At 41.3% G+C, this 7,066-nt stretch overlaps 1 long non-coding RNA gene across 1 annotated transcript in view; it reads left to right on the plus strand.

Moving 5' to 3' along the window:
- The first annotated feature begins 950 nt into the window (after positions 1-950).
- Positions 951-7,066, plus strand: part of LOC106520667 (uncharacterized) — a 17,752-nt gene continuing 11,636 nt past the window's right edge. The window contains exon 1 of the long non-coding RNA XR_001310578.1: positions 951-961. This is a non-coding gene — a long non-coding RNA (uncharacterized LOC106520667). The remainder of the gene's footprint in view (positions 962-7,066) is intronic.

Consider the following 7,066-nt stretch of genomic DNA (forward strand, 5'->3'; position numbering starts at 1 on the left):
AACAATTAATATCTTACCTGCTGTAGATAGTTCTCTGAATGAGCTTGGTTTCAGTCAATCTGAATAAGATTAAAGACGAGTTGAGATCAAAATGACTGCTTTTTTAGCGATTGTAACAAATGAACAAAAGAGAGCATAAACACAAAAAGAGACTGTTTAGTCGTAGCAAAGATGTAGCATTGTTGCTAACATGGAAATAAACCAAGGCTGTGTCCAAATTCAAAGATTCCACCAATTGCGGCCCACAAATGTGTTCTTTTCCTTCAGTTTGAGGGACTGGTCTGGTGGATCCTTCTCAGCCCACCCTATCCCAAGATGCATTGTGGGCTGACCGAGAGATTTTTGCTTGCGAAGGCAGGCAAAGCGAGACAAGACGGTTTTAAATTAAAATCTGGTGATACAAAAGTTAAAGTGGTTAGCTTGTTAATACTTTTGTCACACTTTTTAATAGTATTCTTGTCAGAAAGTGTAAACGAGCTTGTACCTTAGTTCTTTATGCATTACACCTCTCAAGCAATACTGCTGATGGGAGCTAGCTGCTAGAAAGAGGAATGGAAGAGCGAGCAAAAGAGAGAGAGGTGGATTATGTATTATGTCTAAGGTAATTTTATTATTTTGCAATATTCATAATATTGATATATAAATACTTTGCTAATATCTTCATTGCTTTTGTTTTGTGTTGACATGATGGCTAGGCAACAGGACGTATGCCGGAGTTAGGGTGGGAATAAAGCTGAAGGCTAGACCAGGGGTTCTCAAGCCATTTGTGTCTGGGGACCCCTTTCAAGGGCAAAAATAATTCCAGGGACCCCCTCATAAACCCCATGCTGTTTTAAAAGATAATTGTCATTTCAACCCCTAAATGTCATGGAAATATGTTTTTATTAAGTTTATTATGTTTGTTTCATTAGTTCGTTGTTCTACATGCATTTTTAAAAATAAAAACCAAATTAATAATTTAGTGAAAATATTTGAGGACCCCCAAGATACCTCTCGCGGACCCCTGGGGGTCCAGGGACCCCAGTTTAAGAACCTCTGGGCTAGACCATCCAAATTCACAGGCACTTTCTTCCAGTCTTCATGGTCGTTGAAAAAAACAGCCCATGAATTTGGACACAGCCCATATCTGCTAACCAATGTAACGTAAGAGCTACCGAAGCTTTAGTGAGGTTTTAAAGGCAAAAGGTAATTTTTTTTTTGTTCAACATTTAAACGTTTCCACTGCTGCCAGTTTTGAATTTTATGTTTTTTTCTGGCAGAATTAAAACATTCCTGCAGGAGGTGCTACAGCTAGCTGCTGCCGCCACTTTCTATGCTCACAAATAACCACAGATTTCAGTGAAAATAGTCACATAAAGTAGCTTTTTCATGAGATGTTTGACCCTGGAGCTGTTTAGAGATGTCAAACACTTCACTTTAGTCGTAACCCCGCTCTGACTAGCCGTTAGCTCGTCAAGTCGGGCAGAATTAAACACTACTTGTCCGGAACAAGCTCATTCAAAAGTTATCTTCATCAGGTAAGATATTAATTGTTCATAAGCTTTCAGCGGAGCTCACTGTCAAAGATCTGAACTGTTGCTTTATTATTGCTGCTCACGTCAAATTCAGATGTTTTTGAGTGACGGACGACAGAAATGTCTGTTTAATATGGATGGAAACAGGTTAAAGTGCCCGTTATGAATATTTGTTTACCCCTCCAGCTGCTCAAGCACTTTTTCCCCCGTGTGTATATCAGAGTGTGTGTAAGGAGACACACACACCTTTGTAACCCTTTTAAGGTGTGTTATTGCCTTTCCATTTTTTTAATTTTGCCCCCCCTCTACCTAAAGCCTTCAAACAGGGTCCGACACACATTTATTCCCCGTTACGCCTTTATTATATCATTTGGTTTGATGTATTTTAAAGAGCCTGACTTTTTAAATGTTGTTTTTATCACCATTTCAAATGTAGCTTTTATAGCCTGTCTTTTAAAATGTCATTATTTGCTGTGATTTTTTTTTTAATGTATGTTTGTCATCCCCCCACTTTCTGAACAATCGTCCACGCCTCTCAAGCAATACTGCTGATGGGAGCTAGCTGCTAGAAAGAGAGGAATGGGAGAGCGAGTAAAAGAGAGAATGAGAGAGAGAGAGAGGTGGACTGGAGGCTGGTTCTTCGTCTGCTGTTCCTTCAGTATCGTTTTTGTCCTGTTACAGAGAATTAAAAAAAGATTATTTTGAAAATAAAAGAACCATCTAAGTTTTGTAAATGAGCCTTCGCTGCTGAGGGAAGAAAGCTATCAGAGTATACTTTGTACACATGTCTAATCTTGTAAAAACACAAAAAAGAGTACATTTTAGAGATAAATCTGAAACTAGACATATTCTGTCACCCTATATTATATGTGTAAGAAAATGTTTGTTCCTTTTTTTTTACAGACAGCAACCAAGTTTATCAGTGTTTCTTTGGAATTGTTTTAGTAAGTCAATATTTTATAGTTAATCAATAAACAGATGGAACTGTAACTTATTTGTCCTGTGTGTTTCTGACCAAAAATAACATTAGGGGGTGCCACCACCACAAGAGGGCCTAGAGGGGCAATGGCCTCAGCCTTAATAAAAAAGGCCTTGGCCAGACAGTCTTATACTCTTTATTTCCTCTAACTATTTAAGATTAGTTGAACAGCAAAAAGAAAAACAAACTTTTTTTTTTTTTTTTTTTTTTGCAGTTAGGAGTTAAAAATATCAATATGTACCATCCTGCAGTAAACTGTGGGCCAAATGTGTGGCCTGTCATGGTATTTAATTTGACCTATGACGGCTTCAAATATATATTGGTGTAATAAAAGGCTTTAAAGCCAATCTCCCATAATGCACATTAATCATCGTAGGGAAAATGATTCAATCCGACTACCTTCTCACTGAGAGTCGTAAATTTAAACTGGAATGCCCGGACAGACAGCCAATGGCCACTTTTCTAACTGAGGAGATTTCAACAGTGGTTGGTCAGTGGCTCAAACCTCTCTTCAAGCTCAGATCAAAGCTTGAGAGCCCAGAACGTGATGTTTCATGTTTAGTTYAAGCCAAACATGGAACATCAAAGGTTATTACAACTGACCCTTTGAGGCCCACCTTAATGCTCATATGGCCCTCTGTGAAAATGAGGTTGACTCTCCTGTAGAATCTCTTTGAGCTGCTATGCTAACACTAACTTGTACATTGTACAATGAGAACAAGTGGAATTATAAGTAAAATATTTGATTACAAATAGGTTTAAAGAGTGTTTTGTATAAAACACACATCCCTAGTGTGTATGATGTGAGTGGGTAATAGACATTAGATCATAAAACATTCTGAGGTCAACATCTGCCTGATGTGAAATGTGTTGATGGATGTTGTGGCATGACAGCAGTGGTTGGTAGGGGTGTAAGAAAGCATCAATACAATGAAATATATGCAGTATTTCATTTCCTGATACTGTGTCAATTCTCAAAAGAAATATGTTGATTTTTAATTAAGGCTTAATGATTCAGATTTATTGTCATATCACAWAGCACAAGTGTACAGGTGAATGAAAAACTTGAGTGCAAAATCCCACCTGTATGCAGATCACAATATAAACAACATACTAAAAAAATAAAAGGAAACATTTAAAAAAAATTATATATACAAACGTGGTCAATATAAACAGTTGAATAGACTTACACTGTACACAATAACTATTATATACATAAACATACAGTATTACACAGTTCAGAGTTATCACGGTACAGATATGTTTATAACTGCGTTTATAATTTATTTGTGCACCAAGAGCTGATAGTGTGGTGGGATGGACAGAACATTGTTCTACTGACTGTTCAACATTCTGATCGCCTGAGGAAAGAAGGAGTCATGGAACCGAATGGTTCTGGTCCTTCTTCCACTCTGTATTAGTGAGAACAGCCAGTGACTTGGACGGGAGAGGTCTCTCAAGATCTTGGGAGAGCTTCTTAGGCAGCGGTTAGTGTATAGATCCAGAAGGTTTGGCAGCTGCACCCCAGTGATGTTGTGATCTGTGCGCACTACCCTCTGAAGGGATTTCCACTCATGAGCAGTACAGTTCCCATACCAGGTGGTAATGCTCCCTGTCAAGATACTTTCCACAGTGCAAGTGTTGAGGGTCTTAAGGATACAGGGGTTCATAGCAAACCTCCTCAGCTATCTGAGGAAGTAAAGGCATTGTTTGGCCTTTTTCACCACCCGTGTTGTGTGTTCTGACCATGTGAGGTCCTTACCGATATTGACTCCCAGAAACTTGAAGCAGCTGACCCTCTCCACCACTGATCCATTGATGTAAGTTGGAGAGTGTACTCTCTCTGATGTACAAGCGTCATCAGCAAACTTGATTATGTTGGAGCTGTGTCTGGCTGTGCAGTCGTGAGTGTACAGAGAATACAAGAGTGGGCTGAGCACACAGCCCTGAGGAGTGTAATGGATGGATGTAGGAAGAAATGTAAAAAACAAATGCAGTCCAGTATTTTTCTTCATAAAGATAAACTGAATTTAAACTGATTTAATGCATATTTAATGCATGGTTCGCTCTATATACTGAGCTTTTTAAAATTTGAATCTTTTGGAGAAAAAATGGCAATATATCGCCTTGCTTACGGTATCACAATATATCGCAATATCAGTATTACAGTGTATCATAGTGTATCATATCGTGACCCCTGAGACGTTATATGTGTCATATCACCCAATTCTTTCCAGTTCACAGTCCTAGAGGTGGACACAGAAAACCCAAAAGTTAGCTTCACTAACCACTAAACCACTAATCAAGAATCTTAGCTCTGCTAACGCTAATCGGATAAAAAATTCTTGAGAAAGCTAACGCCAGCCGCTATGATGATTATCTCCTTCCAGGTAAAGACTGGTGGACTGACACAAAGCTGTTGTTACTTTATGTTGGTTTAATTTGAAGGTGGGTGGGATCAAGTGTGGCAAATCGGCCAATCCAAACCAGTCATAGCTCTAATACTTCCAGTTTAAACTTTTCAGAAAAAATAATCTAATCGATTGAGTTTGTCCGTCTGTTTTCTTCCAATAATCCAGGGTTGGGTCACGGGGGCAGCATCCTAAGCAGAGAAACCCAGACTTCCCTCTCCCCAGCCACTTGGGCCAGCTCATCTGAGGGAATCCCAAGGCATTCCCAGCTGAGAAACATAGTCCCTCCAGCATGTCCTGGATCTTCCTCTGGGTCTCCTCCCAGTGGGACATGCTCAGAACACCTCACCAGGGAGGCGTCCAGGAGGCATCCTAACCAGATGCCCGAGCCACCTCAACTGGCTCCTCTGGACGTGGAGGAGCAGCGGCTCTACTCTGAGTCTCTCCCGGATGACCGAGCTTCTCACCCTATCTCTAAGGGAGAGCCCAGACACCCTGTGAAGGAAACCCATTTCGGCCGCTTGTATCCATGATCTCATTCTTTCAGTCACTACCCAAAGCTCGTGACCATAGATGAAGGTAGGAACGTAGACCGACTGGTAAACTGAGAGCTTCACCTTCTGGCTCAGTTCCCGCTTCACCACGACAGACCGGTACAGCGCCCGCATCACTGCAGATGCAGCACTAATCCTCCCCGACCTGGAGAAGACAACCTACCGATTTCTGGCTCAAGACCACGGTCTCAGATTTGGAGGCACTGATCCTCATCCTGGCCGCTTCACACTCGGCTGTGAACGGCTTCAGTGAGAGCTGGAGATCATGATTTGATGAAGCCAATAGGACCATATCATCTGCAAAAAGCAGGGATGTGATCCTAAGATCACCAAAAAGGATCCCCTCAACACCTCGGCTGTGCCTAGAAATTCTGTCCATAAAAGTTATGAACAGAATCGGTGACAAAGGGCAGCCTTGGTGGAGTCCAACTCTCACCAGAAACAAGTCCGACTTTCTACCGGCAATGGGAACCAAGCTCCAGCACCGGTCGTAAAGGGACCTAACAGGTCCCTGGTACCCCATAGTCCTGGAGTAATCAAACAAAAAACAAATGTGCCTGATACATCCAGTGCTGCTTGTAAGAGAGGTACTTTTTCTTTATTTGGAATAAACAACATACAAATAAATGTTTTATYGTTGTGATTTTTTTTAGTGGACTTAAAATTAGTGGAACCTAATTTACTGGAAGCTAATTGGCCAGCTAACATTATCCATTGTTAACAAAAAAGCTGATTTGCTAAATAAAAAACTAGTTGTGCTATTAGTGGACCTGTGCCCATCTCTACATGAGTGCAGTGGTCATTGCTGTCACTCAGCTTCACGGCTTGGCTATTCCAGGTGGAGTTTGCGTGTTTGCTTCATGCTCATGTGGGTTTTCTCCAGGTATTTAACACAAAACATGCACGTCAGGCTAAAGCTGTAACTCGAAATTGTTCCTCTGTGTGAGTAAGAGAGGGATGATTTGAGCTCTTTGAGCTGCTGTCATGTTTTGTGTTTTTTTCTCTGTGAATTCAACCTCCAGTACCTCAGTGTGGTGTTGTTTTTCTGAGGACAGAGCTCGTTTTTGTCCTCTCGTGTTCAGATTAAAAAGTGACTCATAACAAGCTGCTAACCAGGGTTTCACTGTCTAAACACAGAAGAAGCAGGTCTTTGTGTGTTGTTTGGGTTTGTGCAGACTGCTCCTTTAATCAACGTCGGACCACCGGGCCTCCATTTTGGCAACTCTGTAATGAATCTGCTGCTGGTCGTGATAAAATGGAGGAAAGTTGAGCTTTTTCTGCTGAGCTGCTGAATTTAACATGAGAAGCCATTCATGGCTCTGCCCCTCAAAAACCTGCTGTGTGTGCGTGCGTATGTGTGTGTGTGTGCGTGCGTGCGTGCGTGCGTGCGTGCGTGCGTATGTGTGTAATTAAATCTTTGCTGACTTGAATGGAAGGTGAGTTCTTGTTTCACAGAGACAGCAGCAGTCGAGGGTTCGGGGCACCTTGGTTTCCCCCAAAGGTTCTGCATCATCAGCATAACATCAGAGACTCCCTGAAAAACACACACACACACACACACACACACACACACACACACACACACACACACACACACACACACACACA

The sequence above is a fragment of the Austrofundulus limnaeus genome, unplaced genomic scaffold (genome assembly GCF_001266775.1).
Source record: "Austrofundulus limnaeus strain Quisiro unplaced genomic scaffold, Austrofundulus_limnaeus-1.0 Scaffold96, whole genome shotgun sequence".
Classification (NCBI taxonomy): domain Eukaryota; kingdom Metazoa; phylum Chordata; class Actinopteri; order Cyprinodontiformes; family Rivulidae; genus Austrofundulus; species Austrofundulus limnaeus.